The following is a 27889-nucleotide window of genomic DNA, read 5'->3' as shown; positions in this document are numbered from 1 at the left end:
AAGGCCGAAGACTGGTATGGTTAAGAGATTATTATTATTCTTAAAAATTTTCAGAGCGCACTTACGCTACACCTTAAGTGTATGATGCTGACGTTTAATGGGTTTAGTCAATCTCTGCTCTACTTTCATAAGGTCTGGATGTCCTCGTACAACTCCTGGCGCTATGGTGCAGCGGTTAATCGGTGCGCCACTGACCTGCGGGGGCAGGCGCTGCCGTAGGGTGTGCCTTTGTGACCCAGGTTGCCCTTGCCGAGCAGCCTCCTGCGAAGTGTCATGAAGTCAATTGTGTACAGTGATCGACGCGGTCACCGTCATGTGTCTAACATTTATGCGCCACACATTTGTGCTGTGAAGGCGGCCTATCTGACTTTTAGGTTGCTTATCCTGGGGTGTTTGTGGATATTTTTTGCTCCCGCACCAAGGCGCTGGCACAGTACTTTTGCGACATTAACTTCCTAACTTACTGACCTCAAATTCATTGCGCTATGCACAAAAGAAGTGGGTGGGCTCCACAGAAGGAAATAGAATCCTGGCAAACTATTTCATTACAAGAACTACTAGGTCACGAGGTGCTAAAGTATGAAAGCTCGAAAAAGGGTAGACAGGTTAAAAGTCGCAGCTATCTGAACTGGTAATTATAAAGATGGTTTGGTTTTGTTTATATTGGTTTACCGTACCAAAGCGACTCAGGTTATTATCGACGCAGTAGTGAAGGGCGCCGGAAGTTTCGACCACCTGGGGTTCTTTAACGCGCACTGACATCGCACCGTAAACAAGCCTCTTGAATTTCGCCTCCATCAAAATTCGAAGAATGGAAATGATGCAAACATGTCATCGAGATGATGGATTAGTCGCTAAGGCGAGGGACATCAGAGGCCACTCGAAGTACTAATCTAATCAAGGCATCCATGGCATATGCTGGCAAAACTGGGCATAGATGGGGAAGAATGAACTGGGATGATGCATGCTCTAATGTCGGCCACTCGATCTAAGATCGGCATACCACTACCGCTGTTGAAAAGCATCTGGAATGAGTAAGCATGGAAGTCCAAATCTAGAAGATCGGTTAAATGTAAGGTCACCTTGAGTGAGGGTGGATGAAAGTTAAGTGTTCATTTGTGAACTGCTCTCTATAATACTATTGCCCTCATATGCAATTTGTCTATAAGACAGCAGGCCGTGGTGCTTTCTTTCTCGCCCTTAAATTGTCCGCCACCGCTTAGACAAGGACGAAATTATTGGAATGCTGTAATTTCCTCAGCGACCTGGGGATAAGCGTGCAGTGATTGGCGCCGTGTGGACGTAAATTGTTTTAGCATGGCTAATTTTTTCTTGATTACGTTTAGGATGTGCACTTTTTCATGGTATCAAAAATTAATCGGCATCATAACTTTTACTTCCATTTGCAATGTACCTCTCAAGTGGATTTGACTGTAACCCCAACTATTCTGTCTGCACAAGAACTAGTTTTTTTGCAGTGGCTACTTTGTATTTCAAATTTTCCATATCCTGCTAGATTTCCATGCTCCGGATTAAACAAGTCTCCATTTCTCCAATTACGTTTCTTGTAATAGAATTTTTGTGATTTTGGGCTGCGCTCAAAGGCTACCACAGGCAAGCTGTTATAAAGCTCTTGTATTCATTGGAACACTTCCACTGCTTTGTCTAATTTCAGAGCGAACTACGTTTGCGATGCCTGATGTTCCGGCCTATTGCAACTGGAAAAAGCTACTGTGTTATACTGAAGCGGAAATCTTGATCTTCTACACAAAATCTGCTGTACTGTGCCTTAAATGCCAAAGTGATAGCTCATATGTATCGATTTAAATGAGTACACCGAAAATTAAGAATATCGCCCTCTCAAAGCAGTTTTGCGCTGTGCACGAATAACTCTCCACATGACCCTTTTCCGTGCAGCCCATTTATTTCCTCAGAATGAGAGTATCGGTAATTGCGATAAAATACTCTCGAGATGAGTTCAGCAAGGCGATTCTTTGTTTAGCATCATGATCGAGGCCGCGTACATCATGTTGCTGCCCAGCTACAATATGTTGATTTCATTTTTATTCTATTACCTTTATCTTAACAGATTTGAGACAAAAAATTCACGAATATATTCAGTATGGCACATTAATTATTAGACAGTACGCACCAAATCGACGTTCCACGTCACCTTTTTCAATTGGGGTAAAATATGACCATGGAGAGCCGCACTTTTATGCGAAGAATTTTATTTACCAATCTTGCCTTGTTGAAAAATTGCGAGGAAGGCACCTCTTCCAAAACTTCACTGTTGAAAAATAATTGCTGTGGTTCTCAGGGATTCTCTAATTGCTGAAAGCGTAACCATATACACCTCAGCCTGAGAACGTGCATTGGGACATCGTTTATTATGCGTAATTCTTTCGGAATTTGCATACGAAGCCAATAGTTTCCTATCAGACGGATATCCGAGTGACGTAGCAGTTGAATGCTAAGCCATCAGATTTCATACGCGGCCACTGCACGTCTCAAGAGACACCTGTGCCCTGCCCTCCAGCTCCCTAAATATGGGAGCTGTACACAGCTGGCGCATTTCGTCAGCCGGTGGCCAACCTGGGCTTCCACAGACAACGGCAGCACTCTTTTGAGTATGCTGCCTGCCATTCGCTTCGAGCTGCTCTTTAAAACTCTGATATGTCATGGTTGCTTTAGCACATGTTTACAGCTAAATATACGTGCAAGTTGGATTGGTGTTAGATAAAGAAAAGACAAAATTTGGCCGGATATTTACTACTGATGGCGTAAATACTTCAACACGACATAAGTAAATAGAATGCTCACGCAAAAAATTCAGTCCTTTGAAACTAGAGTTAGAATGTGGGTACCTTTTTCAAGAGCCCCTCAGTTTGCACTACTCGGTGCGATAACTAGGCTCAGTGTGCGACGACATGTAACAGGACGGCGGCCAAATAATGCTGCTTATGCAGACGGTGATTCCTGTCAAGTATATATAAGACGATCATATGGGAAGGCCGAAGACTGGTATGGTTAAGAGATTATTATTATTCTTAAAAATTTTCAGAGCGCACTTACGCTACACCTTAAGTGTATGATGCTGACGTTTAATGGGTTTAGTCAATCTCTGCTCTACATTCATAAGCTCTCGATGTCCTCGTACAACTCCTGGCGCTATGGTGCAGCGGTTAATCGGTGCGCCACTGACCTGCGGTGGCAGGCGCTGCCGTAGGGTGTGCCTTTGTGACCCAGGTTGCCCTTGCCGAGCAGCCTCCTGCGAAGTGTCATGAATTTAATTGTGTACAGTGGGCGACGCGGTCACCGTCATGTGTCTAACATTTATGCGCCACACTTTTGTGCTCTCAAGGCGGCCTATCTGACTTTTAGGTTGCTTGTCCCGGGGTGTTTGTGGATATTTTTTGCTCCCGCACCAAGGCGCTGGCACAGTACTTTTGCGACATTAACTTCCTAATTTGCTGACCTCAAATTCATTGCGCTATGCACAAAAGAAGTGGGTGGGGTCCACAGAAGGAAATAGAATCCTGGCAAACTATTTCATTACAAGAACGACTAGGTTACGAGGTGCTAAAGTATGAAAGCTCGAAAAAGGGTAGACAGGTTAAAAGTCGCAGCTATCTGAACTGGTAATTATAAGGATGGTTTGGTTTTGTTTATATTGGTTTACCGTACCAAAGCGACTCAGGTTATTATCGACGCAGTAGTGAAGGGCGCCGGAAGTTTCGACCACCTGGGGTTCTTTAACGCGCACTGACATCGCACCGTAAACAAGCCTCTTGAATTTCGCCTCCATCAAAATTCGAAGAATGGAAATGATGCAAACATGTCATCGAGATGATCGATTAGTCGCTAAGGCGAGGGACATCAGAGGCCACTCGAAGTACTAATCTAATCAAGGCATCCATGGCATATGTTGGCAAAACTGGGCATAGATGGGGAAGAATGAACTGGGATGATGCATGCTCTAATGTCGGCCACTCCCCTACTGAAAAATCCGGTATGAATTTTAAACCGGAACCGCATACCGGGTTATAGTACAGGATTTGCGATACCGGATTGTCCTGTATAATACAGGACTCTCCTGTTTTGTACAGGATACTCCGGTAATCCGGTATCGCAAATCCTGTACAATAAACCCGGTATGCGGTTCCGGTTTAAAATTCATACCGGATTACAGGCCAGTCCTGTACTCTACAGGCTAGGCCCGTACAGGAGGGCCCTGTATCACAGGACAAAGTCAGGAATAAAATGCTTCAAATATATTCTACTTGGACTAAATCTGCCCAAAAACTGGGGCCATAAGTGCACATGCCAAATGCTGCAATATACAGAGCCTCAGAAACTGGTAATCTGCGATTATCAGCGGCTCGTATTGCAGTCGATGTGCAATTGTGTTATTTGCTCCCAGCTTTTACCAAGTATTGGTAGCTTGGTGAGTATTGTAATGCATCAAAAACTCCAAAAGATGTTTATTTTTTTCGCATGTCGTGAACCAGCTCACTGAGGTAATAATTTAACTCTTTGCGACGATCTACCGGCGCTGGGGTCTCTACAGGGTGCTGGCCAATGAAGTAGTGAAAGCACCTGCAGAAAAGAAAATATGATTGGTAGTACATAATGCCCCCACCTTATCATTTAATTGTGCACTGACACACAACATAATGCATTGAGCACTGTGACATGCAACTTACGGCCAATGGCTTGTAGCTTTTCAGGGGTTATTGGCTTCCTGCCCACTGTCGAGGCTTCTGACTTCAGGTTCCGATGGCAAGCTTGCCCTGTAACGCTCCTTTCCAGGAGTTGTGGAGTCGTCCAAAGGCTGCGTCCTTGCAGAAACGCGAATCTTTGGGTGCCACCATAACTGCTGCCCACGTAGCCGAAGGAATAAAAATTCCATTCCCGAGGTGGACCTGTATGCAATAATTACAAATGCATACCCCAGTAGCACAAACGGGGCTCTGAATTGCGGGCCCTCGTGGGCCCAGACAAGCCACAGACAAGCAAGGCGTCTCAAGACGCCTGGCCCTGAGCATTGGCAATGCTCAGTATCGTGAATGCACCTCACGCCTTCCATATTTGAATCAATAATGTGTTGAAAATCTGCGTCGTAACATTGTTGGTGTGTAAACAGGTTGTTCGGACGATTCCGATGCTTGCGTGGTCATCCTCCATTATTTACGGCACATACCGCAGCATCAATGCGATGCTTGACGTTTGTTCAAGGGCTTGAGCCGCTCCCCCTCAGGACGCTTATCGATGATTGCTCTCGCACGTGTACACCACATGCCTCTGTAAAGAAAGAATACAAACTATAAAACTAATTTTAGTCGTGTTATCATGAAGGACAAGCAATTTCGGTATGTAACTGAAAGAAAATTTTGCGCTATTCCGTCCCTCTACGCTGTGCAGTATACAAAGTTTTAGTTAAAAAGACACTGGACAGTTAGAACGTTTCTGTTGACGCCGAGCATATCCCCGAGACGGAGGCAGTACTTAAAGAACAGAGTGATTTAAAATGTGTACTTACGTCCTAGCAGCACGACGTCGCCGTCATAAAATCCGCCTTCACCGCCGTGACCTCCACCGGTCAAATGTTCACCACTCACGTCTTTCGGAGCGAAGTCATTCATCACTGAGACAAGGATGATAGGGTTCCACCATATTTGCACTGGACGTACGCATGAAAGGCAATGTCATCTTTGATCATGGATTGATCAAGGCAACACGAAGAAAGACGCAAAAAATTGTATAACACAAATTCAACGCCAACGAGCGAGTGCCAGCGTGTTTTCGCAGCTACCTTCATCGCTTGACACTCAACCCAGCCGCAGGAGAGAACTAAAACCTGTTCCAAACAAGCGCAGGAAAGGCGGGGGAGGACTTCTGCATAAAGTCACCGCGCGGCGACCGGGCACAGTGAACAAGCAGAATCGGAACCTCCTCGCCACTTCATGGAAGCCTCGCGGGTAGCGTGGTCGGGAGGGCGGCTTAAAATGCTCGGTCGTGGGTTGTAGAGTGAGCGCCTCCGCGCCGCTTCGGGGAACGGCACTGGAAGGGACAGGACAGAAAAGCCAGGAATGCGCAGGTTTTTTTTTGCGACTGGACCCAGGAAAAGCAAAGGCGGTGAGGAGAGAAAAGAAAAAAGCTTTTAAAAAGAAAATTGCGCAAAGACGGGTTACTCGTGTAAGGTTTCTACAGGTGGTTTTTGTTTTTATTTTGTTCTCGCGAGCGCTGTATCTTTTAGCTAGCACGAAGCGTCGCCCTTAAGGGAACACCCCAAGCTTCCGGCTCCGTTGAATTAACCATTTCTTGTTTGTAGATAGAAATGTTCTGGGCGATTTGTGATTAGTATGTGTTCCTGATAGAGTGAAGGGTGGGGCCGCTCGCGATGACGCTTGGACAAGTTGCGTTATCAATGGGCGATCACTTGAAGAAGAAGTGCAAAGAATTCCTGCACGAAACCAAGAATTTTCTTTCTTCATCGATGCGTCGCTAGAGGCTGCCGCTAGCGAACATCAAGAAAGCTGCTACAATGAACGCGACAGTAACAAACCTTTTTGAGCCTCTGGCGCAGTCACCGGAGGCTCGCCATGTTTATCAGCCAGTCTTGAAGTTCTGCACTGTGAAATCCGGAGTAATCTTCGAAGGACTTACGAAGGCTGCTGGCGGATATATACTAGCCGGTTGCCCGCACACAGCCGCCCTGGCTTTGTCAGGGTGCTGCACGGGAAGCAGCCCCCGCCTTTCATGCACAAACTGCATGTTTTGCCTCTGCGAAGCTCACGCTTAGCCCTTTTCTTTTTCTAGACCTTTCAACAAAACCTTGTATGTGTTGATTATCGCACTTATGCGCACGCTGCCCCCCCCCCCCCTTCCCCTAAAAAATATCTGCTGGCATACAACAGTCAATCTGCAGACCAAGCACCAGAACCGCAGCACATATCGCTCTGAATACAGGCTGGTATGTCCGGTTTGAGCTACGTACCGGACTCCTCTGTCCAGTTTGAGCTCCGTACCGGACTGGTCTGTCCGATTTGAGCTTCGAACCGGGAATGGACTGCCCGGTATGAGCCCCGTACCGGAGCGGTCTGTCCGGTTTGGGATCGATACCGGACCGGTATGAACCGGTATAAGGGAGTTATAGCATATCGTTACCGTGTTTACGTTACCGTTTACCGGGCTCGGTTACCGCTTACCGGGCTCGGCTAGCGACATCTGCGCATGCGCGAACATTACCGTGCCGGTTACACTTGACGGAATCTCTTTAGCGTGGCGGAGAGAGTTAGCGTTCGCTTGTAAACAAACATGGCGGCGCCCTGCTCGCCCGCTTCGGAATAAATGCATGTCACCGCTGGATTCTTTGAGGCGATAGCTCACTCAAATGGTAGCGGTTCGCTTTTATTTCGCATACTCTTACCCATACGTTGAGGTTTAAGTGACAACTAGCCCATGTTGTTGAGATAATTCAGTGATTTTCGAGACGTTAAGCCTAGCTATCCGCGTACGTAGCCAAAGTCGCCAAAGTAGCAACAACAGTAGTTTTTGTGCCAGCTACGAGGCGGGCTGCGAGACGGCCGTAGACGAGCCAATCCAAGATAGCTAGCTCGGAGAAAGTAGAGAAAGGAAGCATGGCGGCACACGCAGCGTGTTCAAGCGAGCAGGGTGCTTCTTGAAGCGAAAGTGCCGCTCAAAATCTGTGTCCTCCATGCCGTCGATGTTTAAAGGCCGTTGTACGATCGCTTTTGAGCGGATCCGCCAGACAGGCGGACTGGCGGACCGAACGACCATACGTGGCTGTAGTGGTTGCAGCTATGCCGCGAGGCATACTATATTGGCCACATGTTGATATTACGAGTGTTCAGAGCGACTGCGAACTTCTCCGCGTGCAGCAGCGGCGAGCAGCGACAGTTTCCAGAGTTTAAATTGACGCTGATGTAGTTGACAGAGCGCCTCTTCAAACCGACGCAAGACCTACGCGTTGGCGGTGTCACGAAGTGTTTACATGGAGCTGTTTGTGGTTGCTGCAAGCGTTCCTAATTCCTGCGAGGATCATCACGCACAGCGGCGAGCAACAGCTGCTCACGGTGAACTTCTGTGCGTGCATGAGCTGCCTAGCACAGTGAGTAGTGTCCGCGTAGTGAAAGTGATTGCGATCGAAGCGAGTGATTTTACGTCAAGGCAGTGAAATGTGCACCTTCGAAAGCTCACTACGCACGCCGTGCTTTCCGAATGCTGAAATGAACGTGGCGTTGTGCAGCTAGTCGCATTCGTTGCGATGGTTGCAGTGATCGCGACCGAGTTGCTGGCTACGCATTCGTTACCATTTTGTTCGCGATTCGTGTTGGCACTGTGCTTGAGAATTACCGTGTGTGTGACGTGACGCGACGCGAGCTTGGCTGCACGGCCGTAGGACTTTTGCGGCGACAACAGCGATGTCGCCATCCTTCTGCGCTTTGGTGCCCCATTCAGTACGTTTTGTGATGATGGGTGCTCGGGTTACGACTCGCCGGAGAAACTGTGTAGCCTGTGTGAAAACATCGGTGCAGTGCAAATGTATCTTCGGGAGCGTCATTTCTTTTTATTGCCTGCCGGCTGTGCGCACATTTGCCTGCAATAAACATATCGGCGTGATGAATGGGTGACCGAAGACTACCTCTAGCCATTTCGGTTTAGGTTGTAACAACATGGTATTACGCGATTACAAACAAGAATCATTGCCGCTTTTAAATCACGACTGATTGACAGTGTACAAATCTCTAATATGTGCCAAATCATAAGTCTGTTTTTCATGAGCATTTCAATTGATGTAGCGCGGAAAAAAAAAGTGTAGCAGCAGCTTATGCAATCAAAACTGTCCACAGAGCAAGTTGAGCATAACGAGTCTTGATGGAAAAGATGAAAAAATATTGAGAAAACCTTTGCCATTGCTTTTTTTCTCTTTTTGCTTAGCAGTGTTAAGTCAATATTGACAAATGCTTGGCTGTATTTAGTTTAAGTGGGATGTTGGTTTCCACTGCAATCAGAAAAATACAGTGGTCTTGAAGCACCTCATAGGCAATGACAGTGTCTGTTGTTGATTTCGCTCATGGTCCTTTTCGATCCGGAGATCAGTGGTATGAAACTGGATGTATTCGCAATGCTATTGTTGCAGAGCTGCTCGCGAAATGGGCTTTATTGGGGTTAAGCGGTTGTTCAGCGGCGCTTCCTGGGTCAGCCGCAGCAGTTTAACAAGACATTCTCGAAGCTTTGAGAAGATCTCGTCGATGCACTTGCATATGTCTGTCTGCTACCACCTTCATTTGCCTGTGACTGCTTGCTACAGACATGACTACTTGCAGGCTGCAAAATAAGCCCTGTGGAGCTGGTAAAGCTACGCTAGGAACAAAGACGATGGTAACAACATCACTGCACAGGGTAGCAATTCTTGCTCTGTCGTCGTCCCTTAGCACAGTTTCCACATGCCAACTTGCCACCGGTGCACCCCACAGTACGCTATGATCAAGTTCTGTGAAATTTACAGAAAGCAACAACGGGAAAAGAAGCAGGTTGTATAGGCATATCTAGTGCATGCTGTACAGATAGCTTCCTGCCTTATCATAGCCTGGCCCCTCTGTTTTTAACCCTTCGTCACCCAGCACCTATGGCCCTATTTGTGTTATTGGCGTGTGCTACAAATCACCAAACACATTTCATATTCTTGACCCTGCTAGATTGCTTTGGCCCATTAAGTTTTTTCATCCAAATCGGCCAGCTTTTAGAAAACATTTCTGCAATAGCCAACTTTTTCTTGTTCTTCACGACCTGCACCTTGACTGCAACATCCCCCATGATGCTTTTGTTGTTTGCTTTGAAAAAGCATGCGATTCCCTTATTTATGTAAGGCTGGTTTTCTCGTGCTTTAACTTGCATCCAATAGCTCTAAACTGGATCCAAGCTTAAACAGCCAGCCTTCGGCAGATTTCCCTTGCCAATTCTTATGCGTCCTGCCTTTTCCTGCAATCTCGGACGTCCGCCAAGGCACTCCTTTGGGCCTCAGCTTTTTATTACTTGCATTATTACCGTCCCTTCAGTGTTTTGTCACATGCCTTTACTGACAGCCATATGGGGTCTGCCATATTGCAATCAATACCAGCATTTCAGTTCTCCAAAACAACAATTAGCATGCCCTGCGTTGGCCTGTTTGCTAATGTTACTAAGAATGCACTAATATTGTTTTTTTATTGTCAGCATTACATTTTGCCAACTTGTAAGGCCTTCCGATAAAGGTATATTCACTGTATACTGGTTCAAATACCTAATAATCCTCATACACCCACCCACAACCCATGATATTTACACTCGACGTGTCCTTAGTATCACCGTCTTCCAAGTTGCTTGTGTTCAAATCCCCTGTGTGGCATCAGCTTGTGTATTCGAATGGCACATGCCACAAAATCTAACTTAACTAGAATCCTGGAATGAGTTCAGACCTGAGGCACTTGTTTTATTCTCTCAGACTATTTTTGAAGTTCCACTGCAACAGCACTAAAAGTGAATCTTCAAATTTCTGCATGTCGTGCAGAAACTGCAGATTTTTTATAACTGTTTATTGTCACATAACCAACTAATCTCTTCTGAGTCATGGTTCCTTCTGCACTAGTCGCACAAGCAGTGTTGTGCCTCAGTTAGCGCATGCCACTGCATTTCAAGATTCATTTTTGTTTTTGCCACAAAAGGCTGGAATGGCCTTCCAACTCACAGGGCTTACTAACCTCTTGTCCTTTGAGCTAGTCACTGCAGTAATCCATGCAGTAAATGATGATGTTCATCCACTGATTTAGGTAGATCCCTCAGGTGAAGATATGTGATAAGGGAGTAATTACTCATTAGCATCCACTCAAGTGAAGCCATAAGGCTACAAAGAAAACCTACAAAGTTTTCCTTTGTAGCGGTATGGCTGTACTTGGATGCTAATGGTTAATTACTTCTTATTAGTATAAATTAGCACTGTTCAGGTATAATAAATGTTAAAATAAGTTATTGTAATAAAGTGCTTAGCCACTTGCTCAGCTCAGGAAACCAATACAATGCTATCTTATGTGTAAGAACTATCCTCACAATCTATTTCAAGTAATATTGGGGCAGATTTACACAACAGTTTTGTCGGACGGTATACAGTTGCATTTAGGCTAACTTGCACACTGCACAAGCTAGGTCTAGCCAGCTAAACTCGTGCACTGAAAAGCTAAGCATGCATTACTGTGCCTATCTGTGTCAGTCTTTCCTTGGCGCTTCTCTCTTATCGTATCTTCAGCTAAGCAAGACATCGACTTCATAACATGGCTCAGTGAGAATGCTGCAAATGCATACATATGCATGTGACTTTTATATATTCAGGATAGTGTTTACAGGACTGCTGGTTCATCTTAAACACAAAAGCCGTCAACTTCAAGTTGCAGTATAGAGATGCAAGAAATGACAAAAGCCATCACTGCTAAGAAGTACTTGAAACTGGGCTTGTTGGTGCATATTCGTGAAAGACATGAGAGCGCAAAACGGGGACACGGACGAGGAAGGGAACAAGACGAGCGCTGCTTTTTTCCTCTGTTTTTCTTCGGCATTCTTCGGCCTAACTTCATATTGCTATTTTCCATATTTCTGTTGCCTGTCAACGCCTCAGTTAATTTCTTTTTTTGAAAGCAGACTGGCAGTGATATAGGTATATTTTGCTGAACATGTTGATAGTCAGCAACTAACAGCACTCTAAAATTCAGCATATGTTAAGTGGTATGAACATCACTTAACAGTTAGCAATGTTCACTTTTGCTTGCTACCTTGGGAAGTGGTCATCGTTACATTCAGACATTCTACATTTTACTGATCAGTTAAAATAACTTTACACATTGCTTTAAGGCTGTATCAGAGAACCTGTCACATACTTAAACGGCGTATTTGTAATTTCATTTTATAGCACGACATCACAGCTCCCTTATTGCAAAATCCAATTTTACAAATTCTACTTGGGCTGTTTGTGTTTGCTCGAGATAACCTGACAGTATGGCCATCGTACCTTGTTCCCCTGACTATACAAGTATTCTTTCTCAGCCTAAGCCGGGAGCCGTCGCCATGTAAACCCTCCAAATTGGTTCTTGCATTTACTGAACATGTAATTCAGTTTACTGGCTCCGATATTTCATTATGTTTATATTAATGAGAATGGCATGCACAGACTTCTATGCAATACGAAGGCACCAACTTTGCTTTACATTCACAGCGACATTTGAGAATGCTTTGGAGTGCACAGAGTATATGCCAGCTTGTTTTGTACATGGCAACAATTGCATGGCCTTCAGCAGAACTTCCCATAGTTGTTTTGAACACTGCATTCTGGCTTGTGCAACTGCAATATGAGCTCAGGAAGGAATGTTAAACCACAACTTGATGGCCCGCTGTCACTGTGCAAAACAAAGCCATGCCCTTTTAGCCCAGTGATGCTGTGAGCCACAGAGTGCTATTTCTATGTTGGCTTTAATAATGGCGTGAAAAACATGAAAAAAATAAATCATTATTTTTGCATTTTCACTGTTCTGTGAAATGCATAACTGCTTTAATTACAACTGATTTTACCTGTTCCAATTAGCTGGAAACATAACTTCTCATGTCCATTAGCATTTGTGTTTGACAGCAGTGTTGTGCTAAGTTGTGAAGAATGTTAAACGCATGCACAATTAACACACACCCCCACACGCACGCACGCACCTTATATATTGAATAGGTAAGCATGTCTTTTGCAGTAACAGTATAGTTAGCCAAGGAGAAGGCCGTTTACATATTACAGTGACTGTGCAAATTGCTTGGGAAATGCTGCAAGTGCAATTATTTTTTTTCTCTGTCAGCAATTCAAAAACACTGAAGTGTGCTATTTTGAATAACTGACTAAAAGTTTTAAGTATGCAGTCGTAACTATTTTAAAAAGTGGGATTATGCCGATAGTAATTACTGACGGTTGTTAGCAGCCTGTACTGCAGTGTGGCCCGATCGAGAATTCGCAGAAAGAATCGCGTCATCGCAGCGAAATCGTCAGGGCAGCGTAACTTTCAGAGCAAGCAGCATTCTGTTATTTTGGGGCCGGAAATCACGGTCCGTTGTGAGAACGTGTCGTCGAACGGGGACGCGATGTGACGCGTTTTTCAATCTCTTGGGTAGAAATGGTCCAAACACGTATCGTTTCCGACGGCATCGCTTCAGATGAGCAGACTCGCCTTCGATCTTGCAAACTTTTGTCGAGAATTGTTTCGCGGCTGTCAGGGTCGTCTGAACCGAGATTTGTGCCGTTCCAGCCCGAATCACAGCCGACCACGAGTCTACCTTCGACGAAAATCCCGCAGCAAAAGAAACGTTGACGCAACGGATATTGTCTTGAATACGCCGCATTTAATACGCAGATATCTACCGCAAGATATCTGCGTGTTTCGCTAAAAACACATGCCTGTACCGCTGCAGGCGATTAGGCGGGCGGCACTGCCGGGAGCGCCAATCGGAACGTTCGAACCATCCGTCTCGTCCGCCAGCAGCAAAAGTGATCGTACAACACCATTCCGTCCCACGCCCGAGCGGAGGCTGAAAGCGAGCGGTTCGCTCGCTGGCGGATCCGCCTGAAAAGCGATCGTACAACGGCCTTAGATCTCGGCGCGGCTCCGGCTCCAGGAGGGAAACGTATGCATACATATCTTCAATCTCCCTCCACGATAGAGCCCCAAGTATGAGGGGTCACTCAAAACACTGTAGCAGGCCATGACTTCCAATCGTACGGACAAAGCGGTAGAACACTGCTCCCAACCACACAAATGAAACGAAAAGATGAAAACTACAGACGTCGGCTAGGCCTACGGGATTGACTAGGTGCTGGCTACGGCTTAAGCTGGTTAGCTTCACGAGTGCACTTGAAAAGCCGCTCGGCCTGTAACGTAGTATGTGGAATGAAGAAGAAGATCCAGCACCGCCACCAACGACGACGAAGCGCTAGCGCCGCCCGTAGGAGGCTCGTGCTGGAGAACTGCCGCTTGTGTGCCGGTCCCTCGCCTCGCTCGTTCCTAGACTTCTTGCGCCAGGGTCTTCGTCGCCAGCGCTTGAAGGTGCCAATAAACCGCTCTACATTTGGTGGAGGTTGCTGCGGTCACCACCGTTCCCCCTCACCGTGGAACTTCGCAGTCGCATCATCCCGATGTCCAAGGCCGGTCAGCAGCCCCCCAGTCAACAGCCATCTCCCACGCCGGAGCCAGTCATCTGCTCCGGTGCCATCCGGCAGCGGGACCCCGCTGTTTTCAGCGGCCACAGCGATCAAGATGTGGAAGATTGGCTGGAGTCGTATGAACGGGTGAGCCGCCATAACAACTGGGACGACCGCGTCAAGCTCACAAATGTGATATTCTACCTGAGCGACGTCGCTAACCTGTGGTTCCGAAACCACGAGGCCGACATTCCCACCTGGGCCGTTCTAAAGACCACCCTCGCGGAGGTTTTCGGTCGTCCCGCCGTGCGGAAGCTGCGCGCTGAGCAAAGCCTGCGTGTCCGAGCTCAGCACACCAATGAGACTTTCACGAGCTACATTGAGGATGTAGTAGACCTTTGCAAGCGTGTTGACCCGTCTATGACCGAGGCTGAGAAGATCAAGCACATCCTGAAAGGCATCGACGACGACGCCTTTCAGATGTTGTTGGCGAAGAGCCCCACCACCGTTGCCTCGGTGTACACCCTGTGCCAAGGTTTCGATGAGTTGCGCAAACAACGCCTTTGCGCTCGTCGCTCTCCCCCACCTGCCGACTCCATCTCCGGCCTGGGCATCAACACTGAATTACTCGCTACCATCAAAGACTTCGTGCGGGACGAGGTAGCCAGGCAACTCTCGCTCCTATCGCATCAACACCCGTCACCGCCCGTCATCAGTCCTGAGATCCGGCACGCCATCACGCGGGAGGTCGCCGATGCACTTCCTAGTCTTCGGCAACCGGCACCCTTGGCTCCCCAGGCCGGTCTTTTCCCAATCCAGCCCACTCCTGTTGCCGCCCCGTTGAGCTACGATCCTGCAGTAACAGTGCCGCCCGCACCCGTGCCTCTCACATATGCCGACGTTGTCAGAAGACCACCGCCGCCGCAGGCCTATGCATACGCTCCTCCTGCGGTGTCTGCGCCTGCTGCTCCCCGGCACCGTTTCGCGCCCGTTCCCTACAATCCTTGGCGCACACCTGACAACAAACCTATCTGCTACGCCTGCGGTCGTCCCGGCCACGTCGCGCGCCTCTGTCGACGTACTCTGCCTGCTCTACATATGTACTTAATAAGCTGATATAAATATTATTACCATCTATGCAGGATCTAACTAAGAAATTCTTTCAATACGCGCGTAGTTATGCTTGCTATCATCATCAGTCTTTACGTTACGGTAACTTGATACGGGAGTGACGCTACGCTAAAACACTTTCCGTGTTTTGGAACGCTAACCGGAAAGTCCGGCGTACGGTAACACGGTAAACGGTAACGTAAACACGGTAACGATATGCTATATCTCTCTATAGCCATCAAACCGGACGGGTCTCGCCGGTATGAGAGTGATACCGGACCGGTATGAAACCGATATGTTCCGGTAAAATCCGGTTTGCCGCGATACCGGATTTTTCAATAGGGTCGATCTAAGATCGGCATACCACTACCGCTGTTGAAAAGCATCTGGAATGAGTAAGCATGGAAGTCCAAATCTAGAAGATCGGTTAAATGTAAGGTCACCTTGAGTGAGGGTGGATGAAAGTTAAGTGTTCATTTGTGAACTGCTCTCTACGAGGGGGTACCCAAAAGAAACCGGACTTATTTTTGTTTGAACTTATTTGTTCACATTTTAAGCACAGACCTTCAATCTCCTTCAAAGTATTCCCCACTTGCAATGATACGCAAGTCAAATCTTTCATTCCATTTTTCAAAACATTGTTTAAATTCAACTTTTGTGATGCTTGACAGTGCCTCCGTCGTTTTTTTTCTTCACCTCAGCAACATCAGCGAAACGCTTTCCATTCACCTATTTTTTCATTCTAGGAAACAAAGAAAGTAGGACGGGGCAAGGTCGGGAGAGTATGAGGGTTGAGAAATAGGGGTCATGCCATTTTTGGTCCAAAATTGTCGTAGAGACAGGGTTGTCTGAGCAGGGGCATTGCCATGATGGAAAAACCAGTCACCCGACCGCCACAAATCAGCCCGCTTCCACCGCACACTGTTGTCCAATCTTTCCAAAACATCCTAGTAGAAAGCTTCGTTAACTGTCTGACCCTGCGGAGCAAATTCTCAATGGACGACTCCTCTCACGTAGAAAAAACAAATCAGCATTGTTTTGAGGTTTGGTTTTACCTGACGAACTTTCTTGAGGCGAGGTGAATTTGAAGTTTTCCATTGGCATGATTATTGCTTTGATTCATGATTGGATTCAGGAACACTTGAGTTGTCCCCATAGCATCTTCCTTGTACGTCTTTTTTAATATTTCAAGAGTTTCCTTTCAACTTTCTCCGAGCAAAAATCAGAATTTCACCGGCGCACGCTGTTCACGAAAATCAGCCATTGCAAAAACGAGTCACACAAAACAGTCGTCACTCTAAAACTCTGCCTAAACTAGTCTGACCTCCTTCAACGACGGCACTCGGTTTACTGACTCTGGAATGTTCGTTCTATGCGCTCCTAGTGGCAAAACGCGGTACCACAGAAGCTTTGCCGACCAAGAAATTTAGTCCGGTTTCTTTTGGGTACCCCCTCTTATAATACTATTGCCCTCATATGCAATTTGTCTATAAGACAGCAGGCCGTGGTGCTTTCTTTCTCGCCCTTAAATTGTCCGCCACCGCTTAGACAAGGACGAAATTATTGGAATGCTGTAATTTCCTCAGCGACCTGGGGATAAGCGTGCAGTGATTGGCGCCGTGTGGACGTAAATTGTTTTAGCATGGCTAATTTTTTCTTGATTACGTTTAGGATGTGCACTTTTTCATGGTATCAAAAATTAATCGGCATCATAACTTTTACTTCCATTTGCAATGTACCTCTCAAGTGGATTTGACTGTAACCCCAACTATTCTGTCTGCACAAGAACTAGTTTTTTTGCAGTGGCTACTTTGTATTTCAAATTTTCCATATCCTGCTAGATTTCCATGCTCCGGATTAAACAAGTCTCCATTTCTCCAATTACGTTTCTTGTAATAGAATTTTTGTGATTTTGGGCTGCGCTCAAAGGCTACCACAGGCAAGCTGTTATAAAGCTCTTGTATTCATTGGAACACTTCCACTGCTTTGTCTAATTTCAGAGCGAACTACGTTTGCGATGCCTGATGTTCCGGCATATTGCAACTGGAAAAATCTACTGTATTATACTGAAGCGGAAATCTTGATCTTCTACACCAAATCTGCTGTACTGTGCCTTAAATGCCAAAGTGATAGCTCATATGTGTCGATTTAAATGAGTACACCGAAAATTAAAAATATCGCCCTCTCAAAGCAGTTTTGCGCTGTGCACGAATAACTCTCCACATGACCCTTTTCCGTGCAGCCCATTTATTTCCTCAGAATGAGAGTATCGGTAATTGCGATAAAATACTCTCGAGATGAGTTCAGCAAGGCGATTCTTTGTTTAGCATCATGATCGAGGCCGCGTGCATCATGTGGCTGCCCAGCTACAATATGTTGATTTCATTTGTATTCTATTACCTTTATCTTAACAAATTTGAGACAAAAAATTCACGAATATATTCAGCATGGCACATTAATTATTAGACAGTACGCACCAAATCGACGTTCCACGTCACCTTTTTCAATTGGGGTAAATATGACCATGGAGAGCCGCACTTTTATGCGAAGAATTTTATTTACCAATCTTGCCTTGTTGAAAAATTGCGAGGAAGGCACCTCTTCCAAAACTTGACAGTTGAAAAATAATTGCTGTGGTTCTCAGGGATTCTCTAATTGCTGAAAGCGTAACCTTATACACCTCAGCCTGATAACGTGCATTGGGACGTCGTTTATTATGCGTAATTCTTTCGGAATTTGCATACGAAGCCAATAGTTTCCTATCAGACGGATATCCGAGTGACGTAGCAGTTGAATGCTAAGCCATCAGATTTCATACGCGGCCACTGCACGTCTCAAGAGACACCTGTGCCCTGCCCTCCAGCTCCCTAAATATGGGAGCTGTACACAGCTGGCGCATTTCGTCAGCCGGTGGCCAACCTGGGCTTCCACAGACAACGGCAGCATTCTTTTGAGTATGCTGCCTGCCATTCGCTTCGAGCTGCTCTTAACAACTCTGATATGTCATGGTTGCTTTAGCACATGTTTACAGCTAAATATACGTGCAAGTTGGCTTGGTGTTAGATAAAGAAAAGACAAAATTTGGCCTGATATTTACTACTGATGGCGTAAATACTTCAACACTACATAAGTAAATAGAATGCTTACGCAAAAAATGCAGTACTTTGAAACTAGAGTTTAGAATGTGGGTACCTTTTTCAGGAGCCCCTCAGTTTGCACTACTCAGTGCGATAACTAGGCTCAGTGTGCGACGACATGTAACAGGCCGGCGGCCAAATAATGCTGCTTATGCAGACGGTGATTCCTGTCAAGTATATATAAGACGATCATATGGGAAGGCCGAAGATTGGTATGGTTAGGAGATTATTATTATTCTTAAAAATTTTCAGAGCGCACTTACGCTACACCTTAAGTGTATGATGCTGACGTTTAATGGGTTTAGTCAATCTCTGCTCTACTTTCATAAGCTCTGGATGTCCTCGTACAACTCCTGGCGCTATGGTGCAGCGGTTAATCGGTGCGCCACTGACCTGTGGTGGCAGGCGCTGCCGTAGGGTGTGCCTTTGTGACCCAGGTTGCCCTTGCCGAGCAGCCTCCTGCGAAGTGTCATGAATTTAATTGTGTACAGTGGGCGACGCGGTCACCGTCATGTGTCTAACATTTATGCGCCACACTTTTGTGCTGTCAAGGCGGCCTATCTGACTTTTAGGTTGCTTGTCTGGGGGTGTTTGTGGATATTTTTTGCTCCCGCACCAAGGCGCTGGCACAGTAATTTTGCGACATTAACTTCCTAATTTGCTGACCTCAAATTCATTGCGCTATGCACAAAAGAAGTGGGTGGGGTCCACAGAAGGAAATAGAATCCTGGCAAACTATTTCATTACAAGAACAACTAGGTCACGAGGTGCTAAAGTATGAAAGCTCGAAAAAGGGTAGACAGGTTAAAAGTCGCAGCTATCTGAACTGGTAATTATAAGGATGGTTTGGTTTTGTTTATATTGGTTTACCGTACCAAAGGGACTCAGGTTATTATCGACGCAGTAGTGCAGGGCGCCGGAAGTTTGGACCACCTGGGGTTCTTTAACGCGCACTGACATCGCACCGTAAACAAGCCTCTTGAATTTCGCCTCCATCAAAATTCGTAGAATGGAAATGATGCAAACATATCATCGAGATGATCGATTAGTCGCTAAAGCGAGGGACATCAGAGGCCACTCGAACTACTAATCTAATCAGGGCATCCATGGCATATGCTGGCAAAACTGGGCATAGATGGGGAAGAATGAACTGGGATTATGCATGCTCTAATGTCGGCCACTCGATCTAAGATCGGCATACCACTACCGCTGTTGAAAAGCATCTGGAATGAGTAAGCATGGAAGTCCAAATCTAGAAGATCGGTTAAATCTAAGGTCACCTTGAGCGAGGGTGGATGAAAGTTAAGTGTTCATTTGTGAACTGCTCTCTATAATACTATTGCCCTCATATGCAATTTGTCTATCAGACAGCAGGCCGTGGTGCTTTCTTTCTCGCCCTTAAATTGTCCGCCACCGCTTAGACAAGGACGAAATTATTGGAATGCTGTAATTTCCTCAGCGACCTGGGGATAAGCGTGCAGTGATTGGCGCCGTGTGGACGTAAATTGTTTTAGCATGGCTAATTTTTTCTTGATTACGTTTAGGATGTGGACTTTTTCATGGTATCAAAAATTAATCTGCATCATAACTTTTACTACCATTTGCAATGTACCTCTCAAGTGGATTTGACTAACCCCAATTATTCTGTCTGCACAAGAACTAGTTTTTTTGCAGTGGCTACTTTGTATTTCAAATTTTCCATATCCTGCTAGATTTCCATGCTCCGGATTAAACAAGTCTCCATTTCTCCAATTACGTTTCTTGTAATAGAATTTTTGTGATTTTGGGCTGCGCTCAAAGGCTACCACAGGCAAGCTGTTATAAAGCTCTTGTATTCATTGGAACACTTCCACTGCTTTGTCTAATTTCAGAGCAAACTACGTTTGCGATGCCTGATGTTCCGGCATATTGCAACTGGAAAAAGCTACTGTGTTATACTGAAGCGGAAATCTTGATCTTCTACACCAAATCTGCTGTACTGTGCCTTAAATGCCAAAGTGATAGCTCATATGTATCGATTTAAATGAGTACACCGAAAATTAAGAATATCGCCCTCTCAAAGCAGTTTTGCGCTGTGCACGAATAACTCTCCACATGACCCTTTTCCGTGCAGCCCATTTATTTCCTCAGAATGAGAGTATCGGTAATTGCGATAAAATACTCTCGAGATGAGTTCAGCAAGGCGATTCTTTGTTTAGCATCATGATCGAGGCCGCGTACATCATGTTGCTGCCCAGCTACAATATGTTGATTTCATTTTTATTCTATTACCTTTATCTTAACAGATTTGAGACAAAAAATTCACGAATATATTCAGTATGGCACATTAATTATTAGACAGTACGCACCAAATCGACGTTCCACGTCACCTTTTTCATTTGGGGTAAAATATGACCATGGAGAGCCGCACTTTTATGCGAAGAATTTTATTTACCAATCTTGCCTTGTTGAAAAATTGCGAGGAAGGCACCTCTTCCAAAACTTCACTGTTGAAAAATAATTGCTGTGGTTCTCAGGGATTCTCTAATTGCTGAAAGCGTAACCATATACACCTCAGCCTGAGAACGTGCATTGGGACATCGTTTATTATGCGTAATTCTTTCGGAATTTGCATACGAAGCCAATAGTTTCCTATCAGACGGATATCCGAGTGACGTAGCAGCTGAATGCTAAGCCATCAGATTTCCTACGCGGCCACTGCACGTCTCAAGAGACACCTGTGCCCTGCCCTCCAGCTCCCTAAATATGGGAGCTGTACACAGCTGGCGCATTTCGTCAGCCGGTGGCCAACCTGGGCTTCCACAGACAAGGGCAGCACTCTTTTGAGTATGATGCCTGCCATTCGCTTCGAGCTGCTCTTAAAAACTCTGATATGTCATGGTTGCTTTAGCACATGTTTACAGCTAAATATACGTGCAAGTTGGCTTGGTGTTAGATAAAGAAAAGACAAAATTTGGCCTGATATTTACTACTGATGGCGTAAATACTTCAACACGACATAAGTAAATAGAATGCTCACGCAAAAAATGCAGTCCTTTGAAACTGGAGTTAGAATGTGGGTACCTTTTTCAAGAGCCCCTCAGTTTGCACTACTCGGTGCGATAACTAGGCTCAGTGTGCGACGACATGTAACAGGACGGCGGCCAAATAATGCTGCTTATGCAGACGGTGATTCCTGTCAAGTATATATAAAACGATCATATGGGAAGGCCGAAGACTGGTATGGTTAAGAGATTATTATTATTCTTAAAAATTTTCAGAGCGCACTTACGCTACACCTTAAGTGTATGATGCTGACGTTTAATGGGTTTAGTCAATCTCTGCTCTACTTTCATAAGCTCTGGATGTCCTCGTACAACTCCTGGCGCTATGGTGCAGCGGTTAATCGGTGCGCCACTGACCTGTGGTGGCAGGCGCTGCCGTAGGGTGTGCCTTTGTGACCCAGGTTGCCCTTGCCGAGCAGCCTCCTGCGAAGTGTCATGAATTTAATTGTGTACAGTGGGCGACGCGGTCACCGTCATGTGTCTAACATTTATGCGCCACACTTTTGTGCTGTCAAGGCGGCCTATCTGACTTTTAGGTTGCTTATCCTGGGGTGTTTGTGGATATTTTTTGCTCCCGCACCAAGGCGCTGGCAGAGTACTTTTGCGACATTAACTTCCTAATTTGCTGACCTCAAATTCATTGCGCTATGCACAAAAGAAGTGGGTGGGGTCCACAGAAGGAAATAGAATCCTGGCAAACTATTTCATTACAAGAACGACTAGGTCACGAGGTGCTAAAGTATGAAAGCTCGAAAAAGGGTAGACAGGTTAAAAGTCGCAGCTATCTGAACTGGTAATTATAAGGATGGTTTGGTTTTGTTTATATTGGTTTACCGTACCAAAGCGACTCAGGTTATTATCGACGCAGTAGTGAAGGGCGCCGGAAGTTTCGACCACCTGGGGTTCTTTAACGCGCACTGACATCGCACCGTAAACAAGCCTCTTGAATTTCGCCTCCATCAAAATTCGAAGAATGGAAATGATGCAAACATGTCATCGAGATGATCGATTAGTCGCTAAGGCGAGGGACATCAGAGGCCACTCGAACTACTAATCTAATCAAGGCATCCATGGCATATGCTGGCAAAACTGGGCATAGATGGGGAAGAATGAACTGGGATGATGCATGCTCTAATGTCGGCCACTCGATCTAAGATCGGCATACCACTACCGCTGTTGAAAAGCATCTGGAATGAGTAAGCATGGAAGTCCAAATCTAGAAGATCGGTTAAATGTAAAGTCACCTTGAGTGAGGGTGGATGAAAGTTAAGTGTTCATTTGTGAACTGCTCTCTATAATACTATTGCCCTCATATTCAATTTGTCTATAAGACAGCAGGCCGTGGTGCTTTCTTTCTCGCCCTTAAATTGTCCACCACCGCTTAGACAAGGACGAAATTATTGGAATGCTGTAATTTCCTCAGCGACCTGGGGATAAGCGTGCAGTGATTGGCGCCGTGTGGACGTAAATTGTTTTAGCATGGCTAATTTTTTCTTGATTACGTTTAGGATGTGCACTTTTTCATGATATCAAAAATTAATCGGCATCATAACTTTTACTTCCATTTGCAATGTACCTCTCAAGTGGATTTGACTGTAACCCCAACTATTCTGTCTGCACAAGAACTAGTTTTTTTGCAGTGGCTACTTTGTATTTCAAATTTTCGATATCCTGCTAGATTTCCATGCTCCGGATTAAACAAGTCTCCATTTCTCCAATTACGTTTCTTGTAATAGAATTTTTGTGATTTTGGGCTGCGCTCAAAGGCTACCACAGGCAAGCTGTTATAAAGCTCTTGTATTCATTGGAACACTTCCACTGCTTTGTCTAATTTCAGAGGGAACTACGTTTGCGATGCCTGATGTTACGGTATACTGCAACTGGAAAAAGCTACTGTGTTATACTGAAGCGGAAATCTTGATCTTCTACCCCAAATCTGCTGTACTGTGCCTTAAATGCCAAAGTGATAGCTCATATTGCCGCAACGCATTCCTGGCGCCGCCTAGTAGTCGCGCTCAGGAGGCTGGCGCGCGCTCTTCTTCGCCCGTGAGCTCGCTCGCTAGTCTGTTAGCCGGCCGGGCCGTTTCCGCTGGCGCTTGGACGTTTTGGCAAATACAAACCTGCCTACCTGCTTCTGTGACATTTTGGTGGAGCTTGCTGGGTACATCCCATGTCCGAAGAGCTTTTGGGTGCCTCCGAAGCCCCGCTACACACCGTGGACACACCTGTGCACAAGGCCAGCCGCCGCTTGAGAGGCTTAGCTCCCGAGTGTGGTCCCCTTCTTTCCTTACCGCGAACCATGACGACTACAGAGGCAAGCCAGCCCGTTCACCTTCCAGTAAGTGCCCAGCCGCTGTTCTTCCATGCTCCGCGTATGCCCACGCCGTTCCATGGCGACAAATTTGAGGATGTTGAGGACTGGTTGACCAACTACGACCGGGTCGCTGCGTTTAATGCGTGGGACGAGGAGCGAAAGTTGCGGAACATTTATTTTTCACTTGAAGACGCCGCCAAGATGTGGTTCGAAAACCACGAGGCTACCATCACCACCTGGCAAGATTGCCGGCAAAAGCTGCTCAGCACATTCGGCAACGACGCAAGAAAAGAGATGGCTGAAATGGCTCTACAGTCCCGAGCGCAGCGGCCCAATGAGAGCGTCGCCATGTTTGTGGAAGAAATGACTCGGCTTTTCAACCGCGCGGATCCGTCCATGTCGGAGGCAAAGAAGGTGCGCCATCTTATGCGTGGCGTTAAAGAACAGATCTTTGTCGGCCTTGTACGTGACCCTCCATGTACTGTGGCTGATTTTAAGAAGGAGGCGACAAGTATGGAGCGTGCCCTACAACAGCGATTCGTGCAATTTGATCGTTCTGCGAACATCACTGCTGTGGACTTCCGCTTGCCGATGAACGGCAACGAGAGTGGCGCCCTTCGCGAGCTTGTCCGAAGAATCGTACGTGAAGAACTGCAAAAGCTGCCCTTTCTCGAGCAACACCCGCGTGTTGGAGGCATCTCGGATGTTATACGTGAAGACCTCCGGCAAGCAGTGCCATCAATGCCATCCCCCCAGCCGCCTGCGCCGTACGTCATGTCCTACAGCGACGCGTTGCGTACCCCTGCGCCAGCACCGCCGGCACCCCACAGGCCCGCTCCTCTCGTCCGTCCTGCACCCCGACATCCAGCTCCGGCTGATGCGCCCGACGCTCGACCGCCCGTTCGCAAAGCACACGTGTGGCGTACGCCGAACAATCTACCGCTGTGTTTCCACTGCGGCGAAGCCGGACACGTACTGCGCCACTGTCCATACCGTCAGATGGGCTTGCGCGGATTTTCACCGGATGCCCCTCGGCCGCGCTATGGTGAACGACCTCGGGACATCGACCAGTACCTCAGCGCCAACATCCCACCTGCGTCCCCACCGCGACGCCAGTCCAGGTCGCCATCGCCGCGACAGTTTTCTCCCAACCGGCGTACTTCCTTCCGGCAGTCCCCAAGTCCGCGCCGGGAAAACTGAGGACGGCGACTCTCGGAGGTAGAGCCGCCGTCGATGAGCCCTACGACCAAGATCCTCCATTCGCCGATTCGATCAAACATTCCGACCTCCGACCCGCCGCACCGACCAGCAGTCCGACCACTTTCCGACGATCGCCGCAGTTTTCCTCCGACGCCCCCAATCGACGCACCGAACGACCAACGAGTCCGACGACCTCCCGACGATCACAGAAGCTTACCCTCGACGCCGCACTTCGACGCACTGAACGACCCGTCAGTCCGACGATCCGTGATACGGTGCACTTCGTCGACGGTGAGCATCTTTCCGCTGAGATACCGATCGCCGTTGACAACCACCATACGACTGCCCTTGTAGATACGGGCGCTGATTTTTGCGTTATGAGTCGTGGCCTTGCTACAATCCTACGCAAAGTCCTGACTCCTTGGCACGGCGCGCCGATAATGACAGCCGGAGGGCATGTGCTGACGCCGCTAGGAGTGTGCTCCGCCCGAGTCGAGATTCGCCACGTAACTTTCTCTTGTTGCTTTGCTGTGCTGGCGGAGTGCTCCAAGGACCTGATCCTCGGTCTTGATTTTCTTCGAGAAAACGGCGCAATCATCGACCTCCGTGACCTCATGGTGACTTTTTCGACCCAGCGCGCAGTTTCCGACGACTACACAGCAGACAGGCCAGTCTTCCGGGTATTCGATGACCATGTCACACTACCTCCACGCACCAGCAGGTTTGTCACAGTGCACTGCGACAACCCTCCCGCCCTTCAAGGCCTCGCGGAAATGAATGTGAATTTATTGTTGAGCCTACAAATCTGCGTCGCTCGTGGGGTCTTTTCCTTGAGTAATAACCGAACTGAACTGCTTTTAACGAACTTTAGCGCCGAATACCGCCATTTACCGCAAGGGGCAGCCATCGCCTACTTTGATGAAGTCGGCGAGCCCTCAGCCCACTGCGCCCTATCGTTGCTCACCAAGAACCCTCCCGAGAGCACTGCCCATACAGTTCGAACTGACGTGAATCCTGCTTTGCCTTTTGACCGAAAACGCCGCCTTCAAGCAATTCTTGACTCTTACCATGACTGCTTTGCTGTCACGTCCAAGGTGGGACAGACGTCAGTAGCAAAGCATCGCATTATAGTTGACCCCACCGAACGCCCTATCCGCCAACACCCCTACCGAGTGTCGACTAAGGAACGCGAGGCTATTCGGGCGCAAGTTGATGAAATGCTTCGCGATGATGTGATCCAACCGTCCACAAGTCCATGGGCCTCACCTGTTGTGCTGGTCGCTAAAAAGGATGGCACACTCAGATTCTGCGTCGACTACAGGAGGCTCAACAAAATTACAAAAAAAGACGTCTACCCACTGCCTCGAATCGACGACTCGTTCGACCGACTCCGCCATGCCCGATACTTTTCATCGCTCGATCTACGCAGTGGCTATTGGCAGATCGAGGTCGATGAACGTGATCGTGAAAAGACAGCGTTCATTACTCCTGACGGCCTCTACGAATTTAAGGTCCTTCCCTTTGGTTTGTGCTCCGCCCCCGCGACCTTCCAAAGAATGATGGACACTGTCCTAGCCGGCCTCAAATGGCAAACGTGCCTCGTCTACCTTGACGACGTCGTCATTTTCTCTGCGACTTACGACGAGCATCTCAAGCGCTTGACGGCCGTCCTAAATGCCATCCGCGCGGCCGGCCTCTCACTAAAACCGGAAAAATGCCACTTTGCATTCCAACAGCTGAAGTTTCTGGGCCATGTCGTCAGCGCTGATGGTATTAGCCCTGATCCAGAGAAGACGGCTGCCGTAGCTGCTTTCCCGACTCCTACTGATAAAAGTTCTGTTCGACGGTTTTTGGGCCTCTGTGCATATTACAGACGCTTTGTCCATGACTTCTCCCGGATAGCCGAACCACTGACTCGTCTAACAAAGGACGACCAACCTTTCATCTGGGCCGACGAGCAGCAAAGGGCTTTCGAGGAGCTTCGCACACGCCTTCAAACAACGCCCATACTTGGCCACTTCGACGAGCAGGCGGATACAGCATTGCATACCGACGCCAGTAATGTTGGCCTCGGAGCAGTTCTCGTTCAGTGGCAAGATGGTGCTGAGCGGGTCATTGCTTACGCCAGTCGCACCCTCTCTCGTGCCGAAGCGAATTATTCTACTACCGAAAAGGAGTGCCTTGCAATTGTCTGGGCGGTGACAAAATTTCGGCCGTATTTGTATGGTCGGCCGTTTAGAGTGGTCAGTGATCACCACTCTCTCTGCTGGCTAGCCAACCTTAGAGATCCTTCTGGCCGCTTAGCCCGCTGGAGTCTCCGCTTGCAGGAGTTCGACGTCACTATTGTGTACAAGTCCGGCAAGAAACACAGTGATGCTGACTGTCTATCCCGAGCCCCTATCCCGTGTTCTTCACCTGAAACAGATGACTCCGTTTTTCTCGGCGCTCTCACGACGCCTGCTCTCGCTCAACAACAGCGAGATGACACCGAACTGCGGCCCCTCATCGATTACCTCGAGGGAGCCGTCTCATCGCCACCTCGCCTTTTTACGCGTGGCCTGTCGTCGTTCTGCTTGCGGGACGGCGTCCTTTACAAGAAAAACTACGCTTCCACAGACATTCAGTACCTGCTGGTGGTCACAACGCCGCTCCGTCCCGACGTTTTGCAGGCATGCCACGACGAGCTTTCTGCCGGCCATCTCGGTTTCTCACGGACCTTGGCTCGCGTACGACAAAAATACTACTGGCCCAAGCTTGCTGCTATTGTCCAGCGCTATGTTAAGACGTGCCGTGATTGCCAACGTCGGAAGACGCCGCCTGTCAAGCCGGCCGGTCTGCTGCAGCTTATTGGTCCTCCTCG

Source organism: Amblyomma mixtum, chromosome 6 (genome assembly GCF_055824585.1).
Source record: "Amblyomma mixtum isolate Tamu chromosome 6, ASM5582458v1, whole genome shotgun sequence".
Lineage (NCBI taxonomy): Eukaryota > Metazoa > Arthropoda > Arachnida > Ixodida > Ixodidae > Amblyomma > Amblyomma mixtum.
The sequence above is the reverse complement of the archived record's forward strand: the minus strand, read 5'-3'. Positions refer to the sequence as shown.